General features: G+C 49.4%; 1 protein-coding gene across 3 annotated transcripts in view; it reads right to left on the bottom strand.

The window, feature by feature from the left end:
• TSPAN11 (tetraspanin 11) overlaps positions 1-18,236 on the bottom strand; it is a 67,123-nt gene extending 48,887 nt beyond the window's left edge. The window contains exon 1 of one of the 3 annotated variants that reach the window (XM_007968095.3): positions 17,793-18,236. The gene's annotated coding sequence lies outside the window, so the exon portion shown is untranslated. The remainder of the gene's footprint in view (positions 1-17,792) is intronic. The other 2 variants (XM_007968090.3, XM_007968092.3) reach the window with 2 other exon arrangements.
• Positions 18,237-19,128: the final 892 nt, after the last annotated feature.

The raw sequence follows: 19,128 nt of genomic DNA, 5'->3' as shown, positions 1-19,128 counted from the left end.
GAATGTTACATGCTCTCACCACAAAACGATAATTCTATGAAGTACCACCTATGTTAATTAGACTTAGTCATTCCACAATGTATATATGCTTCAAAAATCCTGTTGTACATGGTAAATACATACAGTTTTATCTGTCATTAAAAAAAAAAAAAAAGGAAAACTCCCCACAAAACTAGTGTGTTTGCCATAGGGGATAAGCTAGACCCCACTCTGCATTCCTTCAGTTAAGTAAGTGCCAGTTTCTACCTCCGAGTTCTTGGCCAACAAAAGGTCATGCCTGCTCGATGGCCAAAGACAGCTGGAAAGGAAAAAACAGTCTAAATGATTTAATTTATAACTTAATTTAGGCCTCAGATGAAACTTGGTTACAGTCCCTGCATGTGGATTTCCACACCCCATGCCAACAGCCTTGTCCTTCTGTACCCGTTTCCCTCTTATTTAATTTTCACTTTCCTGCTCCATTCCCGATGAGTGGACACTGTGACTGTCCATATTCCTGAAGCTGTCATAGAAGTGAGACTTCTTCAGACTCTTGGAATGGGGTAGCTGGAAGAAGCCAAAAGGATCCTGAGCTCAGCTCCTTTGTGTGAGAATCAAGGAAGCTGAGCCTGTTTGGTGGAGCTTGGGGTCGGGGAACAGGACGTCACACTGTGGCCAAAGTCACACTGCAGATTAGTGGCAGGGCAGGATCTGGTTTCCTGTCTCCCAGGCCAGTGTTCTTTCCACAGCTACCAACAACATTTTCATTGGCAGATACACTAATTATAAACATAAACATTTACTAAATGCTAACTACATGCTAGGCATGCCGCAAACCAAGTGATGTATGTGCATTAATTAATTTAATCCCTAAAATAATCCCATGATGGAATTATCATCCCTTCTTATAGAGGAGAAAACTGAGGCACAGAACAGTAAGTGGAGACCCAGACACATGAGAGCAGATGTTTGAGACCCAGCAAGTGAGACCTGGACACCCAGAGCAGATGTTTGACTTTTCCTTGCGCAGATCTAGTTTGGGTTTCTTGTAGTTTCTTTTAGCTTGGTGGTCTCTGGTGGAAGCTAAGAATGAGGGGATCTGCCCTGGGCAGAGACCCCAGTCGGGGCTGTGGGAGGCAGCAGGGATAGTGTTTTCCGACCCTTAAGGGAACCTGAGTCAGCAGGGCCATGATGGCTGTCACTGCAAAGAAACCAACTGCTTGGAGAACCCTCTGGAGGGAATCACAACTTCTCCCTGGTCCTCTGTCTCCTTGACTTAGGCCAAGAGATCCAGTGGCTGCCAGTGCCACAGTGAGGCACAGGCTGGGCGGGGGTCTCTGAGCAACCGCTGGCCTTTTCTATCACCATGTAAATGAATTCAGGCAACTCTTTTGGACTAAACCTGGGGTCAGATTGCTAAGTACAGAGTCACGTGGATGGTGCTGTAAGCAGAACTTGAATTAAAACCCTAGCACTAAGAATTCTTTGTCTCTATGCCCTGAGAGACATGTTTTCCTAAGTACATGACTATTTTTTTTTACTTTATTTGCAAGTAACAAATTGCATTCTATGTCTTAGTCAGGACTCTGCTCCTATCATTAGGCAAGTGGTTTGACTGGTCCTTATTCTCTAGATGCAGACATACAGACAGAGTCCCTGGATGGTTTGCTATGTGTGTTTCTCTTTCTTTTTGGTAATATTCCAATGCCACATACATGCCATGCTTTTCCTAGATCCTTTTTTCTTTTTTAAAAAAGCTGCAGTCTGAAATGAGAACTTCTTCAGTGCTTGTGACAAAAATCAGTGACGAAGCAAACAGAAAATAGCAACTGAGTTGGCAAGTTTGAAGATCTGGGTGTGAGTACCAGCTGCCACCTACAGCAGTGTGAACCCCGGAAAAATCCCATGACCTCCAGAGCCTCCCTTCGTCCTCTGTAAGATGGAGACGATGCTGGGCCAGCTTTGTCTCGCTTGCATGGTGACTGTGAGGACCAACTGGGATGGAGAATTTGTGAGAACAGTGTGTACTTCAATTTTATGGCACCAGTGCCAGACAAGGGTAAAGGAATGATTAGATCCAAGTTTCTAAGAGCTTCCCGATGAAAGACAATGGGAAAAGGTTGGGTAACCCTAAAAATACATCATTCAGAGCCTGAATCTGATGGCTGGGATGCAGTCTCAGCACCTCTGCCCCTCAGCCCACCGGCCTGCTAGTGCACTCTATTCAGATGGTTGTGAGGGGAGACCCTGTCCCCAGGTGGCCATGAAAAATCTACTTGGAGAAAACCAAGACCTGAGTTTAACAAAGCAAATTGCTTCTGACAGGAAAGTCATTTAAAAGAAGTGGGAAGAAGGCAATGGCTACAGTGATAAGCGCTGTAGAGTGAGAGAAGTCCCTCATCTCTGTTTTCAGCATAGCAGCAAGGTGCAGCAAAAGGAGCACCCTTGGTGGGGTTGGAAGGGGTGCCCCCAGACGGGGCTGCAGCTGGGGTGCTCCGTGGGTGGGGTTCCAGGAGGCAGCACTGGCAGGGCCTCTGCCATCCCAGCAGGGCCAGTGAGGTCATCAAGTCCAGAAGCTGACAGCTGTCTTGGTGCTTGGGTCACCTCTACACATTCCTTCCCTTCTCAATAGGCCCCCAAACACTACTGCAACTTAAGAGGGGCTAGGCCTACACCCAGGCACCTGGGTTCTAGTCCAAGTTCTATTTCTAACTTGCTCCTTGCTTTTGGGCCTCAGTTCTTCTCACCTATAATACTGGAGTGACCACCTTCCTTACTGGGTTGGGTAAAAATGAGGCCTGATTCCAAGACTTACTGCTGGCACAGTAGTTTCGGACCATTTCTGCATCACCGAATGCTCTGTGCATTTTGTGTGCCTAGGAATAACCGTGGCTAGTGTTTATCATGTACCATGCATCAGGCACGGTACTAAGAGCAGTTGTCCCGCAGTATATGCGGGGGATTGGTTCCAAGATCCCCAAGTATAGCAAAATCCACGCATACTCAAGGTTGTCAGTTGGTCTCATAGAACCCTTGCATGTGAAAAGTCAGCTCTCTGTGTATATGGGTTTTGCATCCTGCAAGTACTGTATTTTTTATCTGTTTTGGTTGAAAAATATGCACATACAGGTGACCTGCACAGTTTAAACATATGCCATTCAAGGATCAACTGTACCTTGTAACAGCGGTCCCCAACCTTTTTGGCACCAGGGACTGGTTTCGTGGAAGACAATTTTTCCACGGATGGTGGAGGTAGGGGGAGGAAGGTTTTGGGATGAAACTGTTCCAACTCTGATCATCAGGCATTAGATTCTCATAAGGAGTGTGCAACTGAGATCTCTCACATGTGAATTCATAATAGGGTTCGTGCTCCTATGAGAATCTAATGCCACTGTTTATCTGACCAGAGGTGGAGCTCAGGCGGTAATGCTCGTTCACCCGCCACTCACCTCTTGCTTTGAGGCTGGTTCCTACTGGGGCATGGTCTGGGGGTCAGGTACTCCTGCCTTGTAAGCATTATCTCTTTTAATCCTCGCCTCATCGCACATCATCCACATGTTACAGAAGAGGAAAGGGAGACAGAGGTTAACTCTGGTTTACACCTGTTTTGGACATAATTATGAGCAGTGCTTCTATTCACTTAAAAAACATCCCAGGTTGGCTCTTGTTACGCTGCTTGTCAACAATATTCAATACTCCTCAAGCTTCCAAACCTGTCAGATTCCCTCCACACTCTATGTCTTTCTCCAAGCCACTTCTTGCTCTTACATCCCAGGGTCAACAATCCCCATTAATGAAGCCTGAGGCATGCCCCTTAGCTATATTATCTGATAAAATCTGAGTTGAGTTCTGGGCCCTGAACACCCAACAGAGTACCTGATGTATGAGTGTCGGATGCTGAATGAAGGAAGGAAGGAAGGAAGGAATGCACTAAGGAGCCATGTGAATGCTCATGAACTCTTTGAGAATCACATAAATATTTCTTATCCCACTCAGGCTCTCACCTGGTTCCCCAGGAACCTAAGTCAAAGATATTGGAAAGGAGAGAATTGAAACTCAGGCCATCGCTTCTATGGCGTGCGCCTGTGGGAACGTGCAGGATGCATTTCTGTGTAGATAGCTTTAGTGCAGGCACCAGCCAGTTCTCCCAACAGGGCCCTTTGGGAGTCTTTCACAAGCCAGTCCAGGGATTGCCCCTGTCGTTTTCTCCCTGAGCTTTCTCTGCACTCTCCACAGTGTCTTCTCTTTTCCCTCGTTTTCCAATTTCAGCCTCAGATGAGAGACACAGACCTATGTCCATTGTATATCAAAGTAAAAAATTCTTTTGAAAATAATCCAAACAAGGCACCAACATGAACAAGACAGTTCCACTGATGGGAAACACTTGAGGGCATAATCAGGCCCTTCTTTAGAGGAGTGAGACCTCAGAAGAAACCCACAGGAGGGGGCAGCTCTGACAGGGATTGAAAATGAATACACAGTCTCCTCACTTCTCCTAACCCTTTGCCCACTCTTTTTTTTTTTTTTTTTTTTTTTTTTTGAGACGGAGTCTCGCTTTGTCACCCAGGCTGGAGTGCAGTGGCGCAATCTCGGCTCACTGCAAGCTCCGCCTCCCGGGTTTACGCCATTCTCCTGCCTCAGCCTCCCAAGTAGCTGGGACTACAGGCGCCCGCCACCTCGCTCGGCTAGTTTTTTGTATTTTTTAGTAGAGACGGGGTTTCACCATGTTAGCCAGGATGGTCTCGATCTTCTGACCTCATGATCCGCCCGTCTCGGCCTCCCAAAGTGCTGGGATTACAGGCTTGAGCCACCGCGCCCGGCCCACTTTTTCTTGCCTTTGCTCCAGCCCTTAAAAATGGACCCACAGCAGAGGCCGGGAAAGCCCAGAGCCCCTAAGGCCCACCACAAGTGTGACCTCAGTGTTGACAAACACAAGTGGCTCCCTTCTCCTGCTGTAGAACTGAGCGTCACAAGCGGCAGAGCTGTTAGAGATGGAGCGCGTGCATGTGGCTGAATGTGAAGGTAGATCATTACATAAACGAATGCCAGATCTAAGGAAGGTGCATCATCCTGCCTCTGTTTCAGAAATTATGATTTCCTAGTTATGAAGACAGGTGTTTTATGGCCTTGAGAAACCATCTCTCCCAGACTCTGGCCAGTAGTCGAAAACCCAGTCCCCTGCAGCTTCAGCATAGTGGTCGGGCCCTCATCTGGTCCAGGTTTCTTACTTGTCTCAATAACTCAGTGAGGCAGGTGCCATTCCTTCGGGATTTACTTTTTATTTTTTTTTGATGGAGTCTCGCTCTGTTGCCCAGGCTGAAGTGTAGTGAAGCAATCTTGGCTCAATAGAACCTTCGCCTCCCAGGTTCAAGCAGTTCTGCCTCAGCCTCCCGAGTAGCTGGGACTACAGGCATGTGCCACCATGCTCACTACACCCGGCTAATTTTTGTATTTTTAGTAGAGACAGGAGTCACCATGTTGGCCAGGCTGGTCTCGAACTCCTGGTGTCAAGTGATCCACCCACCTCGGTCTCCCAAAGTGCTGGGATTACAGGTGTGAGCCACTGTACCCGGCCCACTTCTGTTTTATAAACAAGGAGGCTGAGGCTCCTTTGGCAGACCTGGGAATCAAGCCCAGGTGTTGCTGATGCCAAAGTCAAGGTCTCTCGAGTTTGGGCTTTTAGTAGGCTCTGAGGAGGGAAGATAAGCTGTCCCCATCCAGAATTGATTTCTCTGTCCAGGCTTGGTCCTTGGAGCACTGAGTTGCTTCCTGAGAAGCTGCTCAGAGCAAGGATGGAAGCTTCAGGGGTGACCCATTCAGGGTGAGCTCAGGATCTGTAAGGCAAAGAGCAGCAGCAGCAGAAGGCCCAACACCCCAGGCTGCTGGGGTTCCCCTGAGGGTGGGACATGGTTGAGACACATGAGAATGGCTGCCCCTGGAATTGTGCAAGGCACAGTCTGTGCAGGTGTGCACAGCTGCCCTGCAAGTGCCCAGCTGCTCACTGGACAAGCTGCTCATCTTTCTAGCTCTGATTTTTAATAAACCAGCACCCCTTCTAACTACATATCCTTCCCTGCCCAGCCTGGGTGCCTTCCTTTTGATGGGGTCAGCTGGGGAAATCCTGATGTTTATTGGAAGTTACCAACCAGGGACTGGGCAGCACAGTATATAGTGGGTGAGCAGTTGAGGCAGGTGTCTAAGGGCTGGGTTGCTCATGTCCAGTGAGGGCGGACAGACATTTGGGGGGTGGTACACCCAATAAAAGACCCCCATGGATCTCTTTAAACAGATAAGCTGTAGTGATCTATAGGTAGATATTTTCTTTTCCTTCTAGAGGATGGGATGTGGCATTAAACTTAAGTTTGATTTGTAAGGGAGCCAAGACTACTAATGGTCTCCCGGAAGATTTTTCTCCCCTTCTTCCCTTAAAATGGAGTCGCAGCTGATGTGGCCACCTAACAAGCGACTGCATTCCCCAGCCCGTCTAGCAGCTAGCTCTGGCCATACAGTATTCTTGACAATGGATGAGTGGAAGTAGTACTCCACCCTTGGACCTTAAAATACTGCCCATGCACATTGCCACAATCTTTCCCCTTCCAGTCTTTCCCTTGCCACAGATGTGTCTGAAATCAGCTTCAACCATGCAGACAAGGACAGCACCTCAGAGTGGTGGTTCTCAAAAATCAAGGGTACATTAGAATCACCTGGAGGGCTTTCAAAACTACAGTGCTCCCCTACTACAGATTCTGAGTAAGTCTGGGGTGATGCCTGAGACTCTGCATTTCTAACAAGTTTCCAGGTGAGGCTGATGCTGCTGGTCTAGGTACCATACTTGAGATCACGCCCTACCCTTAGGGATGGCAGAGAAACAAGGGCAGGAACCTGGCTCCCTATGTGACTGTGTGGAGCAGAACAGCTTGCCTAGCCTGAACTGTTATATGAGAGAAAAAGAAACTTCTTTGTTCTTTAAGCCACAGTCCTGTTGGGTTTCTGACATGCAGCTCAGCCTTTGTTTTAATTGACTCTTATAGCTGGGGGTCAGAGTCTTCGTACAAATGTCCCTGCTCCACTACCCCCGTCCCCTCAAAAAAATACTGCTCTAGCTCCACTTCTAGAAGCAACAAATTAGTCCTGAATAAGACTAGTATAGTGAGCCAGGACACAATCTCAGCTGTTAAGATGCAACAGTTCAACCTAATGACCATGCATACTTTGACCAGACTTTCTCAAGTCACACTTCCCTAGATCCTGTTTCCCTCTTAAGTTGTTGCCAGATCTTTCTTCCTCTGAAGCCTCACTTCTTCATCCATTCATCCTGCACCCCACCACTGTCTGACCTCCTCCACTACCCACTCATCCCAAAGTCACTTCTAATTGCCAGAGCCAAAGGTGGCTTTTCCTATCTCCTCCTACTTCATCTCTGCTGAATTTGAAAAGTTGGTCACACCTTCTTTTGAAGCTTTCTTTCCCCACTGCTGGTTTCATGTTACCATTCTCATTGTATTCTTCTCCAAGTTTCCAATTTGCCTTGATCTGAACATCATAACCAAGTCTCCGAAACTGTCCTCTCTTCCTTGGCCTCATCGACTGGTCCTCTTCCTGGTTTACAGCTTTAAGGCTGGCATTCCCTCCAGGGTGAGGTGGGGAACATTTTGTGCTTTGTCTCTCGTCTCCTCTTTGCCACTCCCATTCATGCCAAACTCCACCCATCTCCAACAAGCTGATGACTCTCAAAGCCTGCTGGGCTCCAGGCTCATGCCCATGACCACAGGCCCCCTAACATCCAGCATGCCCAAAACTAAGTCAATATCTTCCCACTGCAACCCATCCATCTTGTATTCCTAATCTGTGACACTCCATCCACCTATGCAGTGCTCACTCCTTTCTCTCAGTGTTACCACTTCCCACCCCAACACTAAGCCATTCCTTTCTGCAGCTCTTCTCAACGAACATCTTGCAAACCCACCACTCCACTCTTCTCCCTGATGCTGCCCTGCTGAGGCTGCCCTCCTCATTTATCATTGTAGGGGTGTGCTTGGTGGTTCAGGTATCTGTTTTCTCCCTTGAAATTAACCAGTTAATTATTAATTCATTGAACATCTGAGGCCTCGTATGTGGCACACAATGTGCCAGGTGCTGGAGATTCCCAAAGACAAAGAATGAGGAAAAGAGAATGAATGAAGCTGTCCCTGACAGAGCTCAGAGCTGGGGAAATGGACACATCAACATCACTGTAGCACAATGTATGCAGTTCAGGGAGAAAAATGTGTGCAGGAGTGCTGAGGAGGCAGCTGTGGGCAAGGGTTTTGAAGGAAGAGCAGGAATTAAGCAAAGAAGGTAACAGAGAAGGTATGTGCCAGGCTCAAGATTTCAGGATTTTATTTTGTAAGCAATAGGGCACCACTGGGCTTTCTGATCCAGGGAATGAGACTTAAGAGTCACCCACCACTTATGAGGTTACATTAAAGAAACCTAAATGGTTCAGCAGGTTATAAACCAGAGCTGGCGTTAGGGAATAAGCATCCATTTAGATGAGTTCTAAAACTACTTCTCTGTAGGGATGATCGGGCATGTGTTAATTGATTGCCCGTGATTCTGCAAGACTATGGCAGAGACCATGTCACCTAGGACAGTCAAGGGCTGTCCAGCCTGGCCTATGGTCAGTCCATGGCAGCGGACCCAGGCTGCCTAACTGCACCAATGGACCCAGCTGGGGGAGTGGAGGAGGCTGCTGGTGACCCTAAGCCCATGCAGGAAAATCACTGCCTCTTGGCACTAAGAGCACAGGGTTTTAACTTTCACACAATGGGTTGCAAAAATACTTTCCCAAAAGAACAACGCAGTCAGGTGTGGTGGCTCATGCCTATAATCCCAGCACTTTGGAAGGCTGAGGTGGGCAGATCACCTAAGGTCAGGAGTTCAAGACCAGCCTGGCCAACATGTGAAACCCCGTCTCTACTAAAAATACAAAAATTAGCCAGGCATGTTGGCGGGCGCCTGTAATCCCAGCTACTGGGGAGGCTGAGGCAGGAGAATCGCTTGAACCCAGTAGGTGGAGGTTGCAGTGAGCTAAGATCACGCCATTGCACTCCAGCCTGGGAGACAAGAGTGAAACTCCACCTCCCAAACAAAAAAAAAAAAAAGGGAGAGAGAGAACAATGCATTGGCTAATATACTTACTGCTCCCTTGAAGCTGAGCTTAATTATAGTGAAGGATACAGTCTATACTTTTTCCCACACTCAGAGAATGATCTCTGTGATAATTTCCCCAGTCTTCTTGACTGAATGGATGTATGATTTCTGTGGAGAAGAGCTGCTCTTTTCTTCACCCCATGGAGACATGTTGTATGAGGCCCTGTCTGGGTGGGAGCTGCTTGCTCACCTCCCTGCAGGGAAGACCGGTGCTTGGCACAAGGGGAATTTGGCTGGGGAGAGTGTGTGCTCTCGGATCACAGGAGAGGGGCAGGGGCTGAGGGAGTCCTTGCTTCCCATGATGACCAAGAAAGGGGAGTTGCCAAAGTGATGTGAGGGACATCTGTTGACAGCTGTGTTGTGTTTATAAAGGCAATGGCACACAGATGGGGGTGGGGACAGGCAGAGGCCTAGGTTTCAGAGGCAGAGGTCTTAGATTTAGGAGGTCCCTCTCTACTTGCCAGCACCTCAGGCAAGTCACTGACCCTCTCTGTGACTGAGTTTCTTTACTTGTATTCTGAGAAAGTTATGGTAGTAGTAGATTCTTTCAAATAAATTTTTATGTAGAGCAGGGGTATCCAATGCTTTGGCTTCCCTGGGCCACATTGGAAGAATTGTCTTGGGCCATGCATAAAATACCCTAACACTACTGATAGCTTACGAGCTAAAAGAAAAAAATTGCAAAAAAACCTCTCATAATATTTTAGGTTTCCTAATTTGTGTTGGGCTGCATTCAAAGCTGTCCTGGGCCATGTGCAGGCCGCAGGTTTGACAAGCTTGATGTAGAACCTCAGTATATAAGGCAGATAAAGCAGGATCTCTTTTGTTGAAGGGGTGTGTTAAGCCTCCCCAGCCATGTGGAACTGTAAGTCCAATTAAACCTCTTTTCCTTCCCAGTCTCAGGTATGTCTTTATCAGCAGTGTGAAAATGGACTAAGATGCCAGAGACACTGAGCCTGGATGGATTCTCTGGAGCCTGTACCCAGGCCTTGGGATCTGAGTCCATGTGACCACAACAAGACACACATGGCTGCCAATTCCAGCAGGTGCAGAGCAGGAGTCCTCTGTGGTTGGCTCTCCTCTGCCCCTCAGGCATGAAGCCAAGACAGAAGCATCTGAAGTGCATCTTCCCAGTCACCCCCGTCCACCTGAGCCTGGCCCACCCAACAGCTGGGGGCTAGTGCCTTGCAGAAATTTGAGGCGGCCAGGGAGCTGGGTAATCATGACTCTGAGAGCCCGCATCCACAGTCCCCCAGAGAGCCAGGCCAAAGTGGATGACACCTCCAGGTTCTGGGGACTCCCAGGTTTGGATTTAGGACTGAGATTGGAGCTAAAGGTCCATAGGCATCTCTATTCATGGGGGCCCTGGTGTGTGTTCACTGCTGTGTGTAGGTGTGAAGGGAAGGGGTATAGGACATGGCCCCTCATGGCTGTCTAGAGGACACGGGAGGTATTCCAGGCCCCAAATCAACAATGATCTCAACTCAATCTGAATCAAGAGCTCACCATCAGGCTTGACACAGGGGCCCAGAGTCTAAGACACAGGGGCCTCTACAACACTGCTGTCCCTTCCACTGGAGAAGGTCCCCAGAGCAGCCTGTCCCAGGTCCACAGCTGCAGCCACTACAGCTGCAGCCACTGTTTGCTTGACCTGACAATTTCTGAGAACTGGATGGGCAATGACTGGTTGGATGCTGCAGAGGACACCCATGAGCTTCAGGGAGAGGTCAGTGCAGAGGCTCCTGCACCATCCCGGACAGAGGTAGCGGGCAGCTTTCCTCCGTTCTCCCACCCCCAGTGCTGACAGGAGGGAGCTGGAAGGGGGAACATAAACGTGAGCCTGGTTCTCTGATGTTTGGTTTACGGGTTGGGCTGTCACATACATGGAGAGAAGATTAATGTCTTACTGGCTGCAGGACCTTGGGCAGGTCACCTAACCTACCTGAACCAGTGTCCTCCTGATTTGGGGGTTGGGCTGTCACATACATGGAGGGAAGATTAATGTCACTCTTACTGGCTGGGGGACCCTGGGCAGGTCACCTAACCTATCTGAGCCAGTGTCCTCCTCTGCCCGGTGAAATTAGAGGGCAAGGATCACCCAGACAGTGACCGTGATGCCCCAGCCTGTGCCTGAATTCAGTCAGTGTTGGTTGGATGTGCAGCTGCCTCTCCCCACTAGAGCAGCAGCTGCAGCCCAGCAAGAGGATGGTGGCAGTTTGTCATCCTGTGGCTCTGGCCGGGGTCAGCCAGGCCGGAGGAGAGTCCAGCCTGTGGGACGGAAAAAGAAGCTCTCTCACAAAAGCCTTCATCGTGGACCACATCATTTCACGCTTAAGGACATTTACAACCTGTCCACTGGGAATCAGAAAGCCAGCGTCATTCCCTTCTAGGCATCAGGAATTGAATTTCAAAAGCCAAATGACTTAAAATCTCACCTCCTTTCCCAGATAGGAGGATTTGAACAATTTCTCATTTGCTTTCAAAATAGTCCCTATCTTGTCTCTGGAACAGGATACCGTGGCGTAGCAGTAAGCCTAAAAGACAATTCCTTCCATGGAGTTATAACTTGGGGGCTCCTGAAATTGTATAAAACATTTTTACCATCTATGGCTGCGGTTCCATAGGTTTTAGTAGATCTCCAAAGGAGTTTGTGACACTCTCATGCAAACAGGGTATGAACCACTGATGTCCAACCCTTCCTCCTTTTTTGGGTAGGCACAGACAAGGCCTGAATTATCAACTCTCAAGAGCAGGACCATACGCCCAGCACAGTCGCAGAGACCTAGCGAGCCCCAGGGATGCTGCTAGAGGAATAAAAACAGTTGAGTTAGCGATGCTGAGTGCATTGATGAGTAGTTGAGAGCAGTAATGCCACTGCTCCGGGAAGAACAAAATGCATGCGCATATATGAGCTATGAAATCGGAATTGTGTAGTTTGATGATTCTACACAAGTTAAATGCTCAGTCTTTTAAACTGGCATTGCACAATATTAAGGATGAACAGGAAAATTCATGCTAATAATTTAAAAATTTAATCTTTCTTTACTTAAAATATCATTAAATAGTAAATAAAAATACCACATGACAAGTTGAGAGAAAGACCATGGAAAAAAGGAAAAGGCTTATATTTATAAAGGTAAAAATATACCTTTAATGGTATCTTTTCCTGCATTTGAGCTAGGGTTCCATGTTTTCATTTGGCACTGGTCCCACAAATTACCTATCTGGCTCTGGTTGAGGAACTTCTCCCTGAGGCACAGTCTCGGTGATGACCGACAAGCACCTTCCTAAAATGTCCATTCAATGAACATTTATTGAATTCTTACTGTTTGCCAAGCTTTGCACTAGTTGCTAGGGATACAAAGTTAATAAACATAATTTTATTCTCAAGTAGGATAGGATGAGGACTCTAATTTTTTTTTTCTATTTTTAGAAAGAGTCTCACTGTCACTTTTTTTAGAAAGAGTGTCACTCTGTCGTCTCACTCTGTACCTAGGCTGGAGTGTAGTGGCGCGATCTTGGCTCACTGCAACCTCCATCTCCCAGGTTCAAACGATTTTCCTTCCTCAGCTTCCCGAGTACCTGGGATTACAGGCACCTACCACCACACACAGCTAATTTTTGTATTTTTAGTAGAGACGGGGTTTCACCATGTTGGCCAGGCTGGTCTTGAACTCCTGACCTCAGGTGATCTGATCACCTTGACCTCCCAAAGCACTGGGATTACAGGCATGAGCCTAGGACTCCAACTCTAAAAGCACAGCATAGGACCGTGGTTTCCAACTATCAAAACCCTAGTGCTTATCTACAAAAGGCAGCACTGGGAGAGAAATCTCTTTACTGCATTTCAAGAATGCTCATAGAAACTTGAATTTCTACCTGACAAAAAGGCTTCAGTCAAGCTACCACACCAGCTATGTGATTAAATGTTTGCTAACTGTGCCAGACCTCAGACAAACCAGACAACACCAGTTTCCTTCTGTCCTTTGTCCTTTTTTCTGCTGGGCTTTTTAAACACACTGGAATCTGCTAGCAAATGACCTAAACTGATATATATCAAGCAGAAAGGAATCAAACTATCAGTTATAGGGTCTTTGATTATTAATCTTTTTAAGATGGAGAAATACATTCTCATTTAAATTGAAGTTTGGCTGACAAACCCTTTCAAAACACGAAGTACATATTAAAAAAAAAAAAAAAAAAAGAATGCCTAAGCCAGGACAGGGCTGAGAACCGCTGGGGGATTTATCCCATACCACCATCAAGGAGGGTCCTCTACTCCCTTTCAAAACAGACCAGGGAACCATCAGAGCAATTCTCATTTCCTGAACCTCTGTAACATCCTCAATTCTTGATATTTTACAGCAAAAATCCTTAAGCCTCTAAGCAGGGCCATGTGCTTGTACGAGTGCTTGTACATTGTGCAGGGCACTGAGAGAGGGACGCAGCTACTTCCCTCTCCATAGTTGTGAGTGGAAGTCGCATGGCCAGTTGGAAAAGCAGCCCAGGGAGAAAGGGAGTGCTTGACTGGCCTGGGGCCTACCGAGCACAACGCCACGGACCCCCTGACTACTACAGGGGAGATCAGCATTAGACAAGGTCCCACAGTCGTTGCCACCCTTCAACGCCCCTCCTCGCTATGAGCCCTTTTTCAAACTTCTTCATTGCGGTCATCAGACACCTGGGTGCTCTGTACCTCTCTTCTGAGCTCAGCTTAGGCAGGCATCCATGCACCCTGCTAGGAGTTGAGGTCATTTCCTCGATTTACAGATGAGGAAATTGAAGCTTAACATAACACACAGAAGTTCACACGGAGAGGAAGGGGCAGAGCCAGGATCTGCGCCTGAACCATCTGGCCCTAGAGCTGGGCTCTCCTGCCACCCTTGCTGCGGGCTGCCTCTGCCTGCCCTCTCTGCACACCTTTCCTTCTCGGAGCTCCAGCTGGGGCTTGGGTGAGTGCCACTTAGTCTGCACTCAGCTGTTTTCTCATCCCTTCCTGGGAATGAGTTTAATGTCCTCAACAACGAGTGCTCAGAGGTCAGGGGCTAGGTCCTTAATGCATGTCTCAGGGCCTGGAAGTTCAAAGCTCACAGCAGGCACTTGGAAAACATACACGTATAGTGTATATCTGCTGCCTCCTCCCCAATTTCCTCTACCCTGTGGAGTGCCATCTTGCGAGTATAAACCTTTGAACCCAGAAACCCACCAGAGTCAGCCAGAGCAGGGCATCATCAAAAGGGAAGCAAAGACAGCATCAAAAGGAACGAACAGAGGGTGTAGTTCTCTACTCCCGACCCTTCTCTCCACTGCTCTCCACAGTCTCCCTCCTCAACAACCCACCTAAACCAACCAAACTGAACACCGCCACCTCCTCTATCACGGGCACGGTCATTAATGCTCCTCCTATGGGGCTTAGAAAAGGGTGGTAAATCTAGATTCTGTGCCCCGAACCCAGGCACGGTGTTGGACACAGCAGCTGTGCTGCCACTTCCAAGTGTATTTCTAGGAAAAGGCAACACAAGAGACTGTTTTACATGGAGGAGAGCTTGGAAAGCCCAGGAGGCATGGCTGCTGTAAATATAGGTCAGGGCCATCACGTGTAAATATAGCCAGGTTTCGTCACGTGGCTGTCCTCTATGCTCAGTAATCACTCAGAGACCAGAGTTCCTCAGCACTGGCAACTACTCAAGAAAAACAATGCTGAGTGGGCATCTACTGGGGGTGAGGCACGTCTGGGCAAGTATGCCTGGGAATACCCCCGATAGAGGATGATGACAGACAGAGTCACCCTAGATAGGTAGCTCTCAAATATCTGTGCACAGCTTGTCCACCTTGCAGATGTTTGGTGTCCTCCGTCTAGTGCCTGTCTCAGATATGGATGGGTTAGAGTTCTCACATAGCCCTTGCTGCTGTGTTGTAAGCAAAATCATTTCCATATTAACTCTGATCAAAATTCAGGAAATTAAACCAGTGGTATAAAAATAGCCATAGGATGAATTCCATGGCTAAGCAGAAATGGTTTGTGGAACAACCACTTTGTACCTCTAAATCCTGCCTATAATCCTCGTTGAGGGTCAAGTGCAGATTTCTTCCAGTTGCGGTACTATTATTTCTACTTGGAGTTGAAACGACCCCTCTAAGTCTTCTGGTGCAACAGTTTTTTAGTTTTATTTTAGCGAGAGAGCCTTTACTTCAAAGGAGATCCTATCTGGAAGCTGACATGTAACTTAGATGGACCCCGAGCTGCTGGTGTGAGGGAACTGGGGCCCTGCCAATGGAGCCTGCTCTTCCCTTCCAAAGCTCCCAGGAGTACAATTTGAAAAACACACATGCACAGCCCCTTCCTAATGGATTCACTCACTCGTTCACAAACAATAATATCTCTTGAGCACCTACTGTGCTCCAGGTGGAGCCAGCAGGTAACAGCACAAAGGCAGCCCCGCTTTTGGTGAGCTCACATTGTAGTAGGATGTGGCAAAGCTAAGTTCAGACAGGTCGCAAGCGCTAGGAAGGAACAACGATGTGATCATGGCTGGGAGGTGGCTACTTTGGATGGGGGATCAGAAAGGTCTCTCTGAGGAAGCAAAACACAGTTGAAATCAGAATGATAATCTGGAAAGATGCCCTGACTTGGACCAAAGAGGAAGCAGAACCAGAGAGGTGATGTGACCTTCCCCAGGCAGGGAGCTGAGCCAGGACCTGACCTGGGTTGCTGGCATCTCCCACCCAAGGATCTTTCCTTTTACAAACACTACTAAATAGCAACCACATGCAAAAAAGTCTCAGTGACAGGTGACATCCGAGGCTGGACAAACCACTCAACTACATCCTGGAATTCGGGGCCGTCTGTGCATGACTTTTGATGCCTCCCTCCTCCTTCAGCCCAGTCCAGGGTTGGCCTTGGGTCTGAAGACGCTGTAACCCAAGAGACAGAACTCGGTGGTGGACACTCCAGACCTGTGACCTTAGCTGGGAAAGCTTCTTCATCTCCTATCTCCCTGGCTGCAAACTGTGAAGGGTGCTCCTTACTGCTTCATTTGGTGGCATAAAGAGAAAAGCAAGTTGGTGGTTATAAACGTCCTGGGCTCATCTGAAAGAGGGCTCTCTGGAAAGTCAAGGTGCTCTAGGGAGACCTAAAGACATCCAAGCCAGTTTGCCTCTTGTTCTGCAGCAGGCACTCACACAAGAACTACGGGGAATCACACAGGCCTGTACATATTTTACACACGAGTCCAAAGGTGGGTGTAAAATTCCTATTATGCTGAATATCGTGGGAAGGAGCACACAAATGCCTCCCTCTTGTACCCACAAACCAAATGGCTCTGGGCCACCTAAGCACTTGCCAGACCACCAACTTGGCCCCTGTGGGCCAGCAGTGCCCTCTCACCCTAGGAGTCTTAAAGCATTTCCAGGCATTCATTGGAGCCTCCAGTCCCTTGGGAGACAGGTGGGGCCAGCGGTTATTAGTCCCATTTTGCACACAAAGCAACTGAGCCCCAGATGACCTATCTGTCCAGGGAACAATGCTACTGACACAGTGACAGCCATTAAGTTCTGATTCAAACCTGTCTCCAGCCTCTAACTGCTGCTTTCCACTACAATCCAGCTGCCCACAAATCGAACACAGACCATCCACTTTTGCCTAACACCACCCTCATTCTCTTCTTCACGCTCTCCTGCACACACCCTATGCTCCACAGTGCACTTAGGAGTTTTTCCATAAGCTGCCTCTTCTCCTCAACCCCCACCCTCACCCTCACCTCACAATACTTGCCAGGAACTGGAAACCTCTGGAACACTTATTCCTCCTGCACACACAGCAGCTTAGACTCAAGTTAAGATGCTGTCCCACCAACCCCAACTGAGCTGCCTCCCTTTCATACTTTCCAGCCCGTTCACACATGTGCACACTGCACATAACGCTGGTGAAAAGGATACACCCCAGAACCTTCCATGCCTTCTTTCCACATGGAGTCGCCCAACTGCACGTGCAAGGACGGGCACGAAAACACAAGTGACAGGGCCTACACAGCCATGTTGTCACAAATACACAGACGGGCCCAGAACACGGGGACATCCCTGCACAGGCCCTCTGAAAGCAATGTGTACCAGATACAGCAGCTGCCAGCACTTAGCAACCCCTGCGTTGCATGGCCTGTCTGCCAAGGCCTGTCTGTGTCTTGCTAAGGCGACTCTGGGTCTGTCATCTTGGTGTACGCACAAGAGGCAGCTACTCGAACTCAGGGTGGACAAAGAATGACATTTTCAAGAGGAACAGACATGCCCCGGGCACGCTGGACAGCACGAGGCCCTCAGAGGCCCAGAGTGCTCTCCCAAGGCACAAGTGCAGAAAGGCAGACTCAGGTGCATAGTTACGGACGCCGTGCTGCGTGTTCCGTGCAGACACCAATACCTGCTCACATGCCCCGCGAGTGTCCCAGGCATTCCTGCCTCCTCCACTCCTCATCGCCAGCCGGCTTCCCTCTGCCTGCCCGGGGGAAGCTTGGAACAGTCTAGCTCAGGACTGCGGGCGGGGCTGGCAGCGAAGGTGGAGGCGCCTCTCCCAGACCCCCAGCCTCTACCTTGGTGCCCCCACTTCCCAGGCGCGCTTCTGCACTTACCCGGTCAGGGGCTCCGGACGCGGCGACGGGAGCTGCGCCTAGAGAGGCGGAGAGCGGCGGCTCCCGAGGCCGCCCAGCCGCCCACCGCCCGCAGCCAACGCTCTTCCCTCCCAGCCCGGGAAGGTCAGCTTGCGGGCAGCACTGCCCGCGCCCCCGCGCCCACAGAGGCTTCCTGCCGGCCCTAGCGTCTCCCCCTCACCGCCCCGCCCTGCGCTCCGCCGCGACGCCCCGGCGCCGGCTCTCCCAGCCCAGCCGGCAGGACGCGCCCAGGAGCCCCGCACGCTAGCTGCCGGCTCTTTGTTTGGGAGTTTGCCTCTCTGCGATTCAGAGCACGCGGAGGGAATTAAGTCAGAGTCCGAGGCAGCTGTGCAGTTGCCGGGGGGATCCCTGCGGGGGGCGGGGCAAAAGGATCGACTAGGGGGCGGTGGAGCGACTTTCAAACTCCCGCCCTCCGCAGCTCCCCGCTTATGTCCCCCTGCCCTCTACGTTTGTCGGCCCCTGGGAGAGGTCGGCCTTTGGGGGTTTCCAGGGACTCTAGGGACAAGCTTGTCTGATAAGAGAGAGCCTATCCATCCCCCTTCCTCACCACCCCCCATCACTGCCCTGTCCCTGTCAGAGTCCTGTGGAGCATCAGCTTTACATTTCCTGGGCCCCAGGGAGAATCAAGGTCTCTCTAATCAGAAGCAAAATGGAAGAGCAGAGAGTAGAGTCCATCTGTTCCTGCTGAGCCCTTGTGAAGGTGCAAAGCTGGCCCTAACGGGACCGGCCCTAACAGTGGGGCATGGATTATGTATTTCCCAAAGTAACCAGGGCCTTGTGCTTATCCAACCGTGTTCTTTTGAAACTTAGCTGCAGTGAGGACGATTACCCATTTACCAGGTTGCTAGACCAGGGAAGCCACTGAAGGCAGGGAACGCTGACAAAGCCACTGCACCGGGAGCACCAGCGTTCTAAATACCCCAGCTGACTGCTGAGAAGGGCTTCGCAGAGGGGCCACGCGGAAGGAGATGATTCCAGTAGTCCGGTGAGATGGGGGATGAATGCGGAAGCTGCAGCAAAGGAGAGTCTACAGAGTGTGTGGTGCAGGAGGCGCACACTGGGGCTGTAACATTGTGGAAGTCTGGAGGAGCACCTGGAGTGATGTGACTGGGTTTAGTGTGGGGCAAGTTGGATTGGAGAAGCAGGCCACCTTCTTCCAGGGGCGGATATCCAGCAAATGCAATTGGAAAGGTGATTCTGGAGTTCACAGGAGAGGCTGTGAATTTTGGAATCATCTGGAGAGAAGTTGGAGGTGGAGGGAGAGGGTAGAAAAGGTAGAGAGAACAGGGCTGAAGAC

Source organism: Chlorocebus sabaeus, chromosome 11 (genome assembly GCF_047675955.1).
Source record: "Chlorocebus sabaeus isolate Y175 chromosome 11, mChlSab1.0.hap1, whole genome shotgun sequence".
NCBI classification, from domain to species: domain Eukaryota; kingdom Metazoa; phylum Chordata; class Mammalia; order Primates; family Cercopithecidae; genus Chlorocebus; species Chlorocebus sabaeus.
Note: the sequence above shows the minus strand (reverse complement) of the source record. Positions and strands in the feature narration are given on the sequence as shown.